Source organism: Phyllobates terribilis, unplaced genomic scaffold (genome assembly GCF_046119375.1).
Source record: "Phyllobates terribilis strain yellow unplaced genomic scaffold, ASM4611937v1 Scaffold_9__5_contigs__length_417890890, whole genome shotgun sequence".
NCBI lineage: Eukaryota > Metazoa > Chordata > Amphibia > Anura > Dendrobatidae > Phyllobates > Phyllobates terribilis.
In genome coordinates this window covers 141636800-141651293 of record NW_027362769.1, presented here as the reverse complement: position 1 = coordinate 141651293, position 14494 = coordinate 141636800, and the positions used below count along the sequence as shown (strand labels likewise).

The window sequence follows — 14494 nt, the reverse complement described above, 5'->3', positions numbered from 1 at the left end:
TTAATACGGGAAGGGCACAAGACAGGGGACATTATTACTGGAAGGGGACAGGATCGGGACATTATTCCTGGAAGGGGCCCAGAATGTGTAACAATTTGTTATCGGCACATAGCATAACTGTGCAATCTATGGTGAGAGAATGTAGCCAATGCAAAAAAACTCAGAGCCAGTGACATCACTTAGTGCCAACTATTGCAGAGATGCCTTTAAACAAAACATGAATATTCAACTGTGTCTGCAGATAAATGTGATATCCAATATCCTGCCACAATCACAGGGTTCCAGGAGATTACATTTTGAAAACTGTTCTATTATGGTCATTATATAATAGAACTTTCCGTCACATGCTATTATTTTTCGAGTGAAGTTAAACTCTTGGCTTGAGCTGCAAAATTTACGGTCATAAAATTATTGGGCAAAAAAAAAATGATATTGGGACTATTGCTAAATTTTCCAAAAATGTTGGAAAAAAAGGAAAAAATTTTACAAGCTGTTTGTACAAGTCGTTCAGTCGCCATTAGAAGGAGAGAGACCGACACACTGTCCTTTTGAAAGACTTGTGTGCTTGAGGAAAGGACTTGTGGTCCAGACTTATTGAGGTTGGAACCTCAGCACCACAAAAGAAAATGAAATGAGATTGTGGGTCTTGCTGCAGTGTAATTTTATTTTGATCCGGCAAGGAGTCAAAAACAAATCTTTGTCCAACGTTTCAACCGGGAAGGTCTTTGTCAAGGACATCTGTTTGCGGATGCAGAAATCTACAGTCATGGCCAAAAGTATTGAGAATGAGACAAATAGTAATTTTTCCAAAGTTTACTGCTTCATTTTTTGTAATGTCAATTTGCATATACTCCTGAATGTCAAAGAGTGATCAGCTTAACAGCAATTACTGTACTTGCAAAGTCAATATTTGCCCAGAAAATGAACTTTAACCCCCAAAACACATTTCAACATCATTGCAGTCCTGCCTTAAAAGGAGCAGCTAACATCGTTTTAGTGATTGATCCATTAACACAGGTGTGGGTGTTTGATGAGGACAGGGCTGGCGATCAATCAGTCATGATTAAGTAAGAATGACATCACTGGACACTTTAAAAGGAGGCTGGTTCTTGGTATCATTGTTTCTCTTCAGTTAACCATGGTTATCTTTAAAGAAACACGTGCAGCCATCATTGCACTGCAGAAAATTGGCCTAACAGGGAAGAGTATCGCAGCTACAAAGATTGCACCTCAGTCAACAATCTATCGCATCATCAAGAACTTCAAGGAGAGAGCTTCCATTGTTGTCAAAAAGGCTCCAGGGCGCCCAAGAAAGACCAGCAAGCGCCAGGACCGTATCTTAAAACTGTTTCAGCTGCGGGATCGGACTACCAGCAGGGCCGAGCTTGCTCAGGAATGGCAGCAGGCTGGTGTGAGTGCTTCTGCACGCACTGTGAGGCGGAGACTCTTTGAGCAAGGGCTGGTTTCAAGGAGGGCAGCAAAGAAGCCACTTCTCTCCAGAAAAAACATCAGGGACCGACTGATATTCTGCAAAAGGTACAGGGAGTGGACTGCTGAGGACTGGGGCAAAGTCATTTTCTCTGATGAATCCCCTTTTCGATTGTTTGGGACATCTGGAAAACAGCTTATTCGGAGAAGAAGAGGTGAGCGCTGCCACCAGTCTTGTCTCATGCCAACTGTAAAGCATCCTGAAACCATTCATGTGTGGGGTTGCTTCTCAGCCAAGGGAATCGGCTCACTCACAGTCTTGCCTAAAAACACAGCCATGAATAAAGAATGGTACCAGAATGTCCTCCAAGAGCAACTTCTCCCAACCGTCCAAGAGCAGTTTGGCACCCAAAAATGCCTTTTCCAGCATGATGGAGCACCTTGCCATAAAGCAAAGGTGATAACAAGATGGCTCATGGAACAAAACATAGAGATTTTGGGTCCATGGCCTGGAAACTCCCCAGATCTTAATCCCATTGAGAACTTGTGGTCAATCATCAAGAGACGGGTGGACAAACGAAAACCAACAAATTCTGGCAAAATGCAAGCATTGATTATGCAAGAATGGACTGCTATCAGTCAGGATTTGGTCCAAAAGTTGATTGAGAGCATGCCAGGGAGAATTACAGAGGTCTTGAAGAAGAAGGGGCAACACTGCAAATATTGACTTGCTGCATTAACTCATTCTAACTGTCAATATAACCTATTGGTACTCATAATATGATTGCAATTATATTTCTGTATGTGATATAAACATCAGACAAACACTAATAAAAACCAGAGGCCAGCAGATCATGTGAAAATATAATTTTGGTGTCATTCTCAAAACTTTTGGCCATGACTGTAGTAGAGCAATAACGTAAAACGTAAGATCTCTTTTATGTCAAGGAGGAACTGTGTGAAGTAGGAGCGAGGATTCAGGAAATGCAGCAAGCAAGGTGCACCAGGAATTTCAGAGCCCCATACTGGCAAAATTTTCGGGCCCCCTTGAGACTCCACCCGGGCTCCGCCTCCACCCCTCGAACCTTCCACAGTCCCACTGCCCACTCTTGGAAAAACTCCACTTCTGCTCCATGTCCTCACAAATCACACATTACCAGTTCCCATCTAATCATATCACATACATAGCCAGCAGCTTTTGTTTTGGCCAAAAGATTTTTTAAGTCGCCACCAGGACAAGGAGACTCTTCTGGCTGGGCCCTACTGTACTCTAACCTATTAAACATTTCTTAAAATATTTAATACTCTTTTTGGGCATGTTTTTCTTTTTTTTTCTTTAAGGGAATGTGTCACATACATTTTTTAAGATGACCAATATTATCACATACAAGAGCGAAATACCGTCACACCATGACCAGACCACATATTACCACCACATAGTGACGAAATATTACAATACTGATCATTAATAAATAAAAAAAACACAATACTAAGTGACATTATACACAGGACCTCTGTATATAGTGTCAGTGTACAGGTAATACATTGATCACCGCTTTTGCAGTCCTGGCAACGGCCAGTGGCGCCCGTACACGACGGTGCGTATGCAATGACGTCATCGCGTACGCGCCGTCACCTGTGCAGAAGTCCGGAAAAGGTGGAGGGAGCTGGAGCTGTGCAGCCATTCAGGTACTTTGACGGCTGTGGAGCTCAGGGAAAGCTCCCAGCACTTAGGTGTGCGGCGACCCGGCGCACAGCACCTTGTTACATCCTGGGGCCCGGTGAGCATAAGAACAAGAGGTAGGGCCTTGACTGGGCTGGGCCCCCTCTCCTCATCGGGCCCCAAACAGCAGTAAGGGCAGTAATGACCTGATGGCGGCCCTGGCAGGGTGTAAGCCGTGGGACAGTTGCCATTAGCACCAGCCTCAATACACAATATAGCAAACCTTAACCAAAGAAATGGTGCCCCTTATTATTCACTCTACATTAGGCCTCCTTCACACATCCGTATAAAACAAGTACCGGAAAAGACAGTACCGGTGTCATCAGTGTTTTGGATCAGTGTGCCATCCGTTTTTTTCCGGTATGGATAAAGGAAGAATGAACTGACAAAGCTTCTCCTATACTTTGCAATTTAAACATGTACAGGTACAGCACATGGATGGCACACGGATGGCACATGGATGCCATCCGTGTGCTGTACATGTTTTTCACTGACCTATAGACTTGTATTGGCCCTTGTCATCTGTGCTGCCAGAAAAAAACTGACATATCTCCGTGTGGTTCACATGGACACACGATTAGTGTGAAAACACAGACATGTGAAGATCACCATGGGTTACAATAGGTACTTATGGTATGGTAAAAAAAAAAAAAAAACACAAATAAAACACGTACCGGAAACAAGGACATGTGAACGGGGTCTTACAAAGAATGAAATGTGCAGCACAATCTGTAGGTGTTAAATGTTGCAAAGGGTCAAATTCATGGTGAAAATGCTGCCAGTTTAAAATCCACGCAGCAAGTCAGCACGAGGATGAAATTTGGTACAATCTGATCCACTTTAAAGTTACTGCAATTCACTGTGGATTTTTAGCCTGCAAATCTGCACAGAAAATTAGTGTTTGTGCCACGTGTGAACATACTCCAAAGAGACTGTATGGCAGGGGTGGGGGGCCATTTGGATATTTATACCACCCTTCAGGGGCCATACAAATCGCTCCCTAACTCCGCCCACCAAGTACGCCCTGACGCTGGCACTGGTGTGAGGACGTAATCTTTCATTTCACCTGCATCGGCGTTCAGTCGAGAACATTGCGTACATGTGCTCACAGAGCAAGAAGAAATGAAAAGGCCGGTGGCCGTCAAAACACAGCTGCCGGCCCAAGCACATCAGTGCCCGGAATCTGCCCAGGAGCCGAAGAATAGGTCATTGTGGGTCTATTATGGGATTAAAAAAAATAATAACAGTAAATTTGATTAAACTAAAATAATAACCAATACTTACATTCCTGTAATCACTGCAGCCATGCCAGGGATTGGCAGCAGTGTTCACGTCGATGCACATGGCGTCATCAATGCATGGAAGTAAACAAAATCCACATTCCTGCTATCAGCTACATTTATTTAAATTCTGGAGAACCCCTTTATAAGGGTTTGTCTCACGTTTAGTCCTCAGGAGTGGACTGCTCCTTTTTTACCAGCATCCTGTTTACTGGGGGCCGGTGATGATGATTGGTAATACTCCTGATGATTGACTGTCCGGATCAGCAGCATCGTTGCACCGCAGGCCTGTACTGTGAATGCTCCGATGCAGCTAGCAGATACAGATTTGCCTCGAAGAAGCGCAGGTACACTGAAGCTGGTCGTTTCCACCGATCCGGCTAGCTTCAGAACAGTGCTTGCAAGCTCCTTGCCTAAGAAGCCGGACACCACTGATAGATCGTTGCTGTGGCTGGTAACCTGGGCAATGGGTAGTAAACTTAAAGGGGTGGTCTGAAGTCCAAAGTAATTTTCCTCCTAAATCGCTATCTATTAAGTGCCATAATTTCAACTAATTTCTAATATACTCGAATTAAAAATTCCCTACCGTTCCATAAATACACCATTTAACTGTTTGTTTGTTTTTCACTTCCTTTTTGATGACTCTTTGAAAATCCCAGTGCATGCTGGGACACTCAAAGCGGTCACTGCCGCAGCTTTTGCCCCCTCCCTGTAACGAAGCGTCATCAGTGACGTTTGTTTCAGGAGCAGGGCTAGTCATTGCATGTTGTGCACTGTATGATGTGCACAATGGCAGTGCACTCTCTCCCTGATTCAGATCAGCAGTAATGAACCGGCACCACCAGAGTTTGTTGTCAAAATACCCGTCACGGCATGCAGAAACCAATAACAATGCGGGGGCGGCGCTGGTGTCTGCACGCCGGGTATTCTGACAACAAGCTCCCCTGCTGGTTTATTACTGCTGAGCTAAGCTGGCAACAGAGAGCGCGCTGTCATTGTGCAGATCGCACAGTGCACATTACGTTGGGACTAGCCCAGCCCCTGAAACGAGTGTCACAGATGATGATCATTTCAAAGAGAAGGCTGCGGAAGTGACCGCAGCCTCTGCCCCCTGATGATGCTTCGTTTGAGTATCCCAGCATGCACTGGGATTCTCAAACAAAGCGTCATCAAAAAGGAAGTGAAAAAAAAAAAAGGAAATGAAGGAAGGATAGTTAGGGAAGAATAGAGAATTTTTAATTCAGGTATATTAGAAAATAGTTTCAACTATGGCACTAAATAGATAGGGATTTAGGAGGAAAATGACTTTGGATATCAGACCACCCGTTAAAGAATTAAAAATCCCTCGATTCTTGAGAACGTAGAGGATTTTTAATTTTAATTTTTAAAAGCACTTTGCAATATTACCCATTTAAGAAAATGAGAACATTTGAGCTTCCCTGCTGGAAAAATCTTATTGGGGGAGGAATCGCAGCAGAAAGCACACTCATCCCTCAATATGCCTCCGGAAGGGTGGCTCTTACAACAGAGTATACTTTTTGTAGAACGTCCCATAAACCAGAATATTTCATCATTTTTTTTTTTTTTTTATCAATGCTGGATTATTCTAAACAAAATTGTACGATAACTACATATAATACAAGATTAAACATCACAATAAAATAAATACAACAAGACAAATAAATAAAAGAACTTTGTGGCACAAATAATGGAAAACTTTCATTCTGTAAAGAGAAAGTGTCCTCGTCCACCACAACAAGCAAACACACCGGTTCCCTTTAAACTACAACAAAAACATTCCAATCACAAAAGGTACAAAGAAAAAGAAAGAAAAAGAGAATCACAAATCCCTCCCCCCTATGGAAAAAAAAAGAATAATAATGTAACTTCTTCTGGTGCTTACTGTGGCCAGTGGATTAATCAGGAAGTAGCCATTACTGAGCAGGCTGAGCACTCCAGAAGAAGGCGAGAGAGGTCTTCAGTTAGGGAGGAAGGATGGAAGAACACATATTATTATTATGTCCTGCTTTTTCCTGACCCCAGAGGTCAGCAGATGTCTCAGGGAGCGTTATATTAAAGGCATGAGAGCAGAAGCCATTGACAATGATCTGCTTGTTTGCACAACAAGTATGCATTTAATGCAATCCGCTTCTTGTATCTCCCTGCCTCTGTCTCTCTCTCACTCAGAACATGGCTGTCTTATTCAGAGATTAGCAATTATTGTAATGAGACACTGTCGGATGAGGGTCAAATAGTGCTTCCTGCAGTTTACACATCTTGATTTCCTGGTAAACAGACTGAAAGGCAGGTGGAGCAGTAGGATTAGCTGCAAAGGGATAGTGCTCACATCAGCACAACTCAGCTGCACAGGCGAGGTGGTGGACTGTGCACTTTTCATACATTGCACCGGATTGTTTCGTTAAAAAGATGCAAAGAAAAGAACTAAAAAAAAAAAAAAAAAAAATGGGAAAAAGAAATATTCTAGGATCTCGTAGCAGGGAGGTATATTCAGGACACAGCGAGACAATGGTTCGCATAGAGAGGGTAGACTCACACACACAGGACCAAGCCAGGAGCTAGTAATTGGGTGTGTTTTACAGCCCCATATCTCTGCCTTCTGTCTGCTCTTGTGTATTTGACATGCCAGGGGCGGCTCGGGTTACACAGATCTGGTGGAAATACATTATGGCTGGGTTTACACACTACCACGTTCTTGTAATTCGTTAGTTTGGACTTTACTACAGTTTCTTTCTCATTTGCTTATATAGCGTCAACATATTTTACTTTGTTTTATAAACATTGTCTTCACTCACAATCTGCATTCCCCATCGGTATGTCTTTGGAGTGATGGAAGAAGCCGGAGTTCCCAGGGTAAACCCTCATGTTCACGGGGAGAACTTACGTTGACTTCGGTTAGATATAAAGCCAGGACCCCAGCGCTGACTGCAACCACCGTGCTGACCGCTTTGTGATTGACAGTCATCACTGGAGAAACATTTTTGTGGCAGGTCAAAAAAAAAAGTCTTGTTTTTATGGATACAGTTCATATCGGCATTTATATACAGTAATATTTGCAACATTTGGTCATTGTTGGTTAGTTGGCAGCAAAACAAAGGATGTGTTATTGCTCTAGTGCAATATAATATTTGCATGCCCACAGACGCCATACTGCTATAAAAAGGCATGTAGGAAAAACATTGTGTCACCATATTGCGAGTAGGGATGAGCAGACCCGTGGACGTTCAGGTTCGACCATACTTTAGTCCAAAGTTCGTTCGGGTTCCATAACTGTACCCGAACTGAACCCGAGCCCCATAGAAATCAATGGGAACCCGAACTTTGGAGCTGGAAAATCTCTCTCTTTCTCTTTATAGTTTGGGTTCACTCATTTCTAGCTGCGAGGAAGTCTCTAAAATCAATGTGAGGCACTATATATTGGCACACAAAGTGCCTAAGGGTTTACAATATAGACCTATGCAGTGCCGGACTAGGGAACCAAGGGCCCACCGGTAGCATTGATTCTGGGGGCCCACTGTTCAGCTACATACAAATATTATATTACCCTCTTTCACAAATGTACCTATGATATTACATAATAATAAATTAGGTAGTTTGCTGAATGAATCATGAGATGCTGCATAGTGAATCAAATGTATTGTGCCAACTACTGCTCATGTTGGGGGCCTACCGGGGGATTCACCTGTTCGACCGTGGGCCAGTCCGACCTGGATCTATGTTGTCTTCAGGGTCTAAGCATACAGCTTTGCCATATTTGATATAATGTAATTCTGGTTTTACCTAATTAACAATGTGCATCAAGATCTGATAAGTGTCTAGATCAATCATTTTTCATTTCATCATTAGAACATTCATCAAAGGTTCACAATCACAAATTGAAATATTCTATGCATGAGAAGGCACAAGGACAAGAAGAATCTGTCCTGCCTGGAATTCAGAACTGTTGAGTACTAGGACAGACGCAAAACCGGTCTTACATAAAAAGCAGAACGAGGTGAAAGTCAGATTCGAACGCGTTTTGAAATAAGGAGACATTGCAGATCCATTTCATCAAGCTCACAACTCATCAGCGCTGGACCAAGAACAATTCTTGAAGTTCTCCAGCATCACCCATTGCGGGCTATTGAGCGTTGTTAGTTTTGCCTATATTTTGCAGGTTGGTAGTTTCTGTTAGGGTATGTGCACACAGAGTTTTTTAAGGAGCTGCCTAAAAGAATCGCTCAAAAAACACATAAAAGACGCATACTTTTCATTTCTAAAATAAAATCACTTTGCAATTCAGATGTTCAGTCTTTTGAACACTTATTTTTTGCTTCAGGTTTTGAAAAATGCCTTAATGGGATAAAAGAAAGTGCACTCTTTGGAGTGGGTCCTGATGGAAAATGCTGCAAACTAACCACTGTCCAGTCAAATGGGAAAAAAACTCCTCCAAAGCACCTCAGAAAACATAAAACACTATAAACCCCCAAAACGTATGTGCGCACAACTAATTTTTCAAGCAGATTATGCTCCAAAAAGCATTAACTAAACGTTCAAATGTATGAACATATGCATTTGTATGTGAACATGACTTGGTCTGCATATGTTCAGGCCTTTGTGCGTCTTTTAAACACTTCACATTACCAAAGACAGCAAGCGGTTAAAAGAAGTGACTGGGCCATTCTTCAGGCGTTTTCATCCTTGCAGGCCCAGTATACTTTACAGCATCAATGGGAAGACTCAGAAGATGCCCCGGCGTCTTTATGAGCGTTTGCCAGTATTTTTGCTTCTATCGGTTTCTGTATTGTTGAATTGAGTTTAAAAAAAAAAAAGTCTGGAAAATTCCAGTAAAAGTAATCAGTAAATGTCAGTGTTAAAAATGCCCCAAAAATGCTGAAAAACACTAAAAAAAACATTGACAATCAAAAACTTTAAAAAACGCTCAGGAAACAACCAAAAGGGTGCTAAAAAAACACTTCAGAGAAAAAAAAACAGACGTTTCCTGAAGCGTCATCCTCTTGAAAACCTTGGCTGGCTTGTATACATACTCTAAACAAGGAACATTTCTTGATGTGGATCCACTTGAAAACTCATTGCTTTTGACAGCCTCAAAAAAGTCTGTGTGCACATAGCTCTATCCTTTTTCTGCTTGTGATGTGAAGGGGTTTTCTGTGATTTCCTGAAAATTGCCTAACAGCAAGCAATTTAAGGCCGAATTCAGACATCTGTATATCCCTGTCCGAATATGGACCAGAATGCATGAACTGTCCGCGTTTCTCCTGACCCGAACTTGACAGCCTCATGTATGCCTATAAGGCTGTCGTTTTTTTTGTCAGGAGTACTGTGACAAGTCCGTGCATTGCAATCCATACTCAGCACGTGATATACATACGTCTGAATTCAACCTTAAAAAATTCAGAAAGTCCCAGATGAGCCCTAGGGAGCGCTCTTTTGTTTTCTTTTGTTTTATACTTCTGCATTCAAACTGCCTCTTCAGGAACTCTAGCGCCACATATTGGAGTAGCAATCCTAAAAGTCAATATCGACCCTTTAAACGAGCCTCGCCACATGACTTAAGATAAGAAACCAAACCAAGAACTCGATATGCAGACACGTATTTCGGGGTGTTTGCCTCTCATCAGTACAAAGCAAGGGAACTGGTTTGGCTGGATGAGAAGCCTCTGATGGGGTTGGGGGGGGGTAAGTTGTAAATTTTTTCCTTGTGTAGAGTTTCAAGTCAGTGTAGGGAGACTTATAGGATTCTCTTTAAAGAGTTGATATTGACTTTTACGATTGCTACTTCTGAAAGGTGGCACTAGGGTCATGTCCTCCCTGCAGATTAGATTTTTTTTAATCTAAATTCCCATTGTATAACCTATACGTCTCCCTATGCCAACTTAGCGCTCAGAAACTTTACCCCTTATACTTTTATATTAATCACCCACTCCTGGTTTTGGCTCCCACTCCGGAGAAAAAATACTGACCAAATACTGATAGTGGGGCTGTGGCCTTAGGGGGCAATTCATTAAAGCTTTTATGCCAGAATACTGGAGTGAAAACAGTTTGAAAAGTTGTAAAATTTTTGCAAAACATGGAGTTATGCAAAAATTGTGAACCTTTTGGCATTTTCATGACAGTTTAAAGTAGCTTTGCCAAAATGGGCAGAGCTGGTGAGGAGCCGGGATGAGTTGTGTCTATGCCGGCTTGTCACATTCTGCAAAAGTGTTGGCATTTTTTATGCCATAAATGCTACTCCAGTCCTTGATTGGAGTTGCATTTCTGGCGAGGCAAGCCCTTCATTAAAAGGGGTTGTCCAGGACTTTAACATTGATGGCCTATCCTTAGCATACGATCAGCTGTCCCCAGTGTCGGCTGGAACTGCTCAGTTGCGAAGCTGTACAGCAAAGCTCCGTTGATGGAATAGTGGCCATAGCCGGATACTGCACATCCCCCCCTTATTGGTTTGTATAGTGGGCAGATGTGCAGTAGCCGGCCGCGAACACAGTACAGTCAACAGAGCTGGGCTGTTCAGCTCCGCAACTGAGCAGTTCTGGACACCGAGAACAGCTGATCAGCGGAGTGTCGCACCCCCATCGATCAGACATTGATGACCTATCCTAAGGATAGTAGCAATGAAACTCAGCACTCAAAAGGATATGTTGCAATATATCCTTTTGAGTGCTGAGTTTCATTGCTACTACTGATACAGATTGGAACCCTACTCGGGCACCTGGTCTATCCCTTCTGGAGTGCCATTTATGATTTTTCTATCCTAAGGATAGACTATCAATGTTAAACTCCTTTAAAACTGAGATCGCAATGCCAGTCTTAATGAATCTACCCCTTAGTCCTTTCCTTTTTAGACAGCTAGGTTTTAGCTTTTTTGGGGATGTATCTCTAATCTTTATCTAATAGTAAAGTGCCCCACAGAGGGGGCTGCACTCTTTTTGTGAAACACGAGCTAATAAGATTTGCATTATTTTAGTTTTTAGTGTTTTAGCTGTAGTATTACACTATAAGTAGGCATAACACATAAAGGCTACAGGAATCAATCCCACATTGAATAGCACGGAGGTTGTACTAATGACATCTTGAAATATATGGGGGAAGTCATGGGGGATGGTGGCCACTATGACCAGTCTGGAGAAAACAAAGGAACAGAAAACACTGAGCTGTATCTTGCTACTTAATTATCTGGAATCTCATAGAGGTCTGATCACATCCCAGTTAACGATTAAATGATAATAACGCAACCTACCGGGAGAAGAACACTGAAAGGCCTATTTTTATCTGCCTTGGCTGGGGACTACTGTCTGCATTGAAATACCTAACAAGACACTATAGGGAGTCCCAGAAAAGTCGGTGATTCTACATTTCCCAGTTAAATTAAATACATTAACGACACTTTTTTTAAAGATGAAAGGGAAAATAAATTAAAAGTAGGTTTAGTGCAATTATTCTTAAGTAGAGGGAAAATACGTGGAGCCGATTTTCAGAAAACACTTATATATATATATATATATATATATATATAAATACACACCATGGTGTGTAGCCAATATTCACATATGTGTTATTGGTACCATGGCTTTGATGGCTGCAACAGCGCCACCTACATGCTAGTAGGATAACTGCCCTATGGCACACGATACGGTGTGTCTGTTCAATAGCAATCATTTTATGTTACTTTGGTGATTTTGCAAATAAACTGTAGGGAAAGTGTTGAATTTTGCTAAAAAAATGTCGATAGGTGGATCACTTGGGGTTAAATTGGTGGATTCCCTGATGGCAATGTTGTTACCTGCCGCTGCAGACACTGGCTTGATACGTTAGGGCGGTCTTGGATGATGTCTGGTCATTAAGGGATATTATTAAATAGATTTCTTTGACCTGATGAGACCGGAGTACTTACTTTGAAAATCCATGTCGACATGGTTGTAAAAACCTGAAATTAAGATGTGCATTCATAAAAAAATGCATGTTTTAATATTAGGGAGAGAAACTATCAAAAAGGATTATAAAGCCATTCTGACATGGATTTACATAGTAAGTACACCAGTATTAGTAGGTCAAAGAGATGTAAATAATAATGAATCAATTTGTATGTGTGTATGTGGTGATAGTTTATAGATCCGCTGCAAAATGACTTAAAGGGTTACTTACAGCATAGAAAGTAATCATCTGTTTGCAGGAGAGGTGATGACTTTCTGCTCTGGTCTGAACATTTGGACCCACATCGATCTCAAGAACGGGGTTCAAGTATGCCCCGCTGGGATGGAGTGGTGGCTATGTATGAGCGCCACCGCTCCATTTATTGTCTTTGAGATTGAGAGAAAACACTTGGCTTTGCTGTAGACAGTTCCACCGCCATTCTTCCGGCAAACCAATACACAATAGATGGATCAGTGACGCGCAGGGACAAGCACTACTCCATTCCAATGGGGCTTTTTAGAGCCCATTCTTAGGATTGGTTGGTTCCCTGTGGTCAGACCTCGCTGCTCAGGAAGATATAACCTATCTACAGTGGCGCAATCACTGATGATTATGGCTTACAGCCAATGAAAACACAAAAGTCATTATCTCAGTAAATTAAAATGATTAACAAAAAACACCTGCAAAGGCTTCCTAAGAGTTTAAAAAGGTCCCTCAGTCTGTTTCAGTAGGCTCCACAATCATGGGGAAGACTGCTGACTTGACAGATGTCCAGAAGGCAGTCATTGACATACTACACAAGGTCCCAGAGTCTGGAGGAAGAGTGGAGAGGCCACAATCCAAGCTGCTTGAGGTCTAGTGTGAAGTTTCCACAATCAGTGATGGTTTGGGGAGCCATGTCATCTGCTGGTGTAGGTCCACTGTGTTTTATCAAGACCAAAGTCAGTGCAGCCGTCTACCAGGAGATTTTAGAGCACTTCATGCTTCCCTCTGCTGACAAGCTTTTCGGAGATGGAAATGTCATTCTCCAGCAGGACTTGGCCCCTGTCCACACGGCCAAAAGTACCAATACCTGGTTTACACACAACAGTATCACTGTGCTTGATTGGCAGCAAACTCGCCTGACCTTAACCCCATAGAGAATCTATTATAGAGAATCTATGGGGTATTGTCAAGAGGAAGATGAGAGACACCAGATCCAACAATGCAGACGAGCTGAAGGCTGCTATCAAAGCAACCTGGGCTTCCATAACACCTCAGCAGGGCCACAGGCTGATCGCCTCCATGCCACGCCGCATTGATGCAGTAATTGATGCAAAAGGAGCTCGACCAAGTATTGAGGGCATTTACTGAACATACATTTCAGTAGGACAACATTTCAGAATTTAAAAACATTTTTCAAGCTGTTGTTATAAAGTATTCTAAAAGAGCAAGGGATCAAATACTTATTTTCCCCACTGTATGTTCCACATTCTTCCGCTGTTCTTTAATGCATAGACAAAAAGAAACAATTATACTCACCTTCCTTCCGCTCCCCCGCCAGGTGGCGTCCTCCTCTGAGGCCAGCAGTTGACTTCAGTGTGCAATTGACGGGAGCTCATGACATCACTGCCATGCGCACCCGGTCATGTGATGTGCACACTGACGTCAACTGCTGGCCTCTGACTGGCCGGCAGCTTGTATTGCTGCACGCAGACCGGACGGGTCTCTGCTGGCTGCAATACACTTCAACTGAATGTGCGTCCAAGGATGCACATCCAATTGCAGTTTGCGTTGGCAGGCCCCTCACCCGCACGGGCCCAGTCACGACTGCAGTTGTTACACTCCTGCCTATTTACCTGTCATCTAACTTTTAATGTTGAGATGTTGGGATTAGCCCTTATTTTTTTATTTAAATGCATGTAAAACAATTTTTTTTTTTTTGCAATTAAGTTTCATCCAAAAATTTTGCATCGTTTAGCTTTTATAGGCTATTTGTTTCCTGGCACCTTTAACTTTGATGTGGTCTGTGGTTATAAATCAGCTGAAAAGAGACTGATAAAAAAAAGAGAGGATTTACAACAGCTGATTTTTGCACTGTTAAACGTACTCAATTGGTAAATATTTGCCACTCGGCGTTGGTTCAATACTTCTT

At 42.4% G+C, this 14494-nt stretch overlaps 1 protein-coding gene across 26 annotated transcripts in view; it reads right to left on the bottom strand.

Moving 5' to 3' along the window:
* Nucleotides 1–14494, bottom strand: part of BAZ2B (bromodomain adjacent to zinc finger domain 2B) — a 376347-nt gene that overhangs the window by 170347 nt on the left and 191506 nt on the right. For 2 of the 26 annotated variants that reach the window (XM_073647092.1, XM_073647093.1), the window contains exon 1: nucleotides 6335–6671. The exons of the other annotated variants lie outside the window; for them this stretch is intronic. The gene's annotated coding sequence lies outside the window, so the exon portion shown is untranslated. Of the gene's footprint in view, nucleotides 1–6334; nucleotides 6672–14494 lie in introns of those variants that run through there. 26 annotated transcript variants of the gene reach the window in all.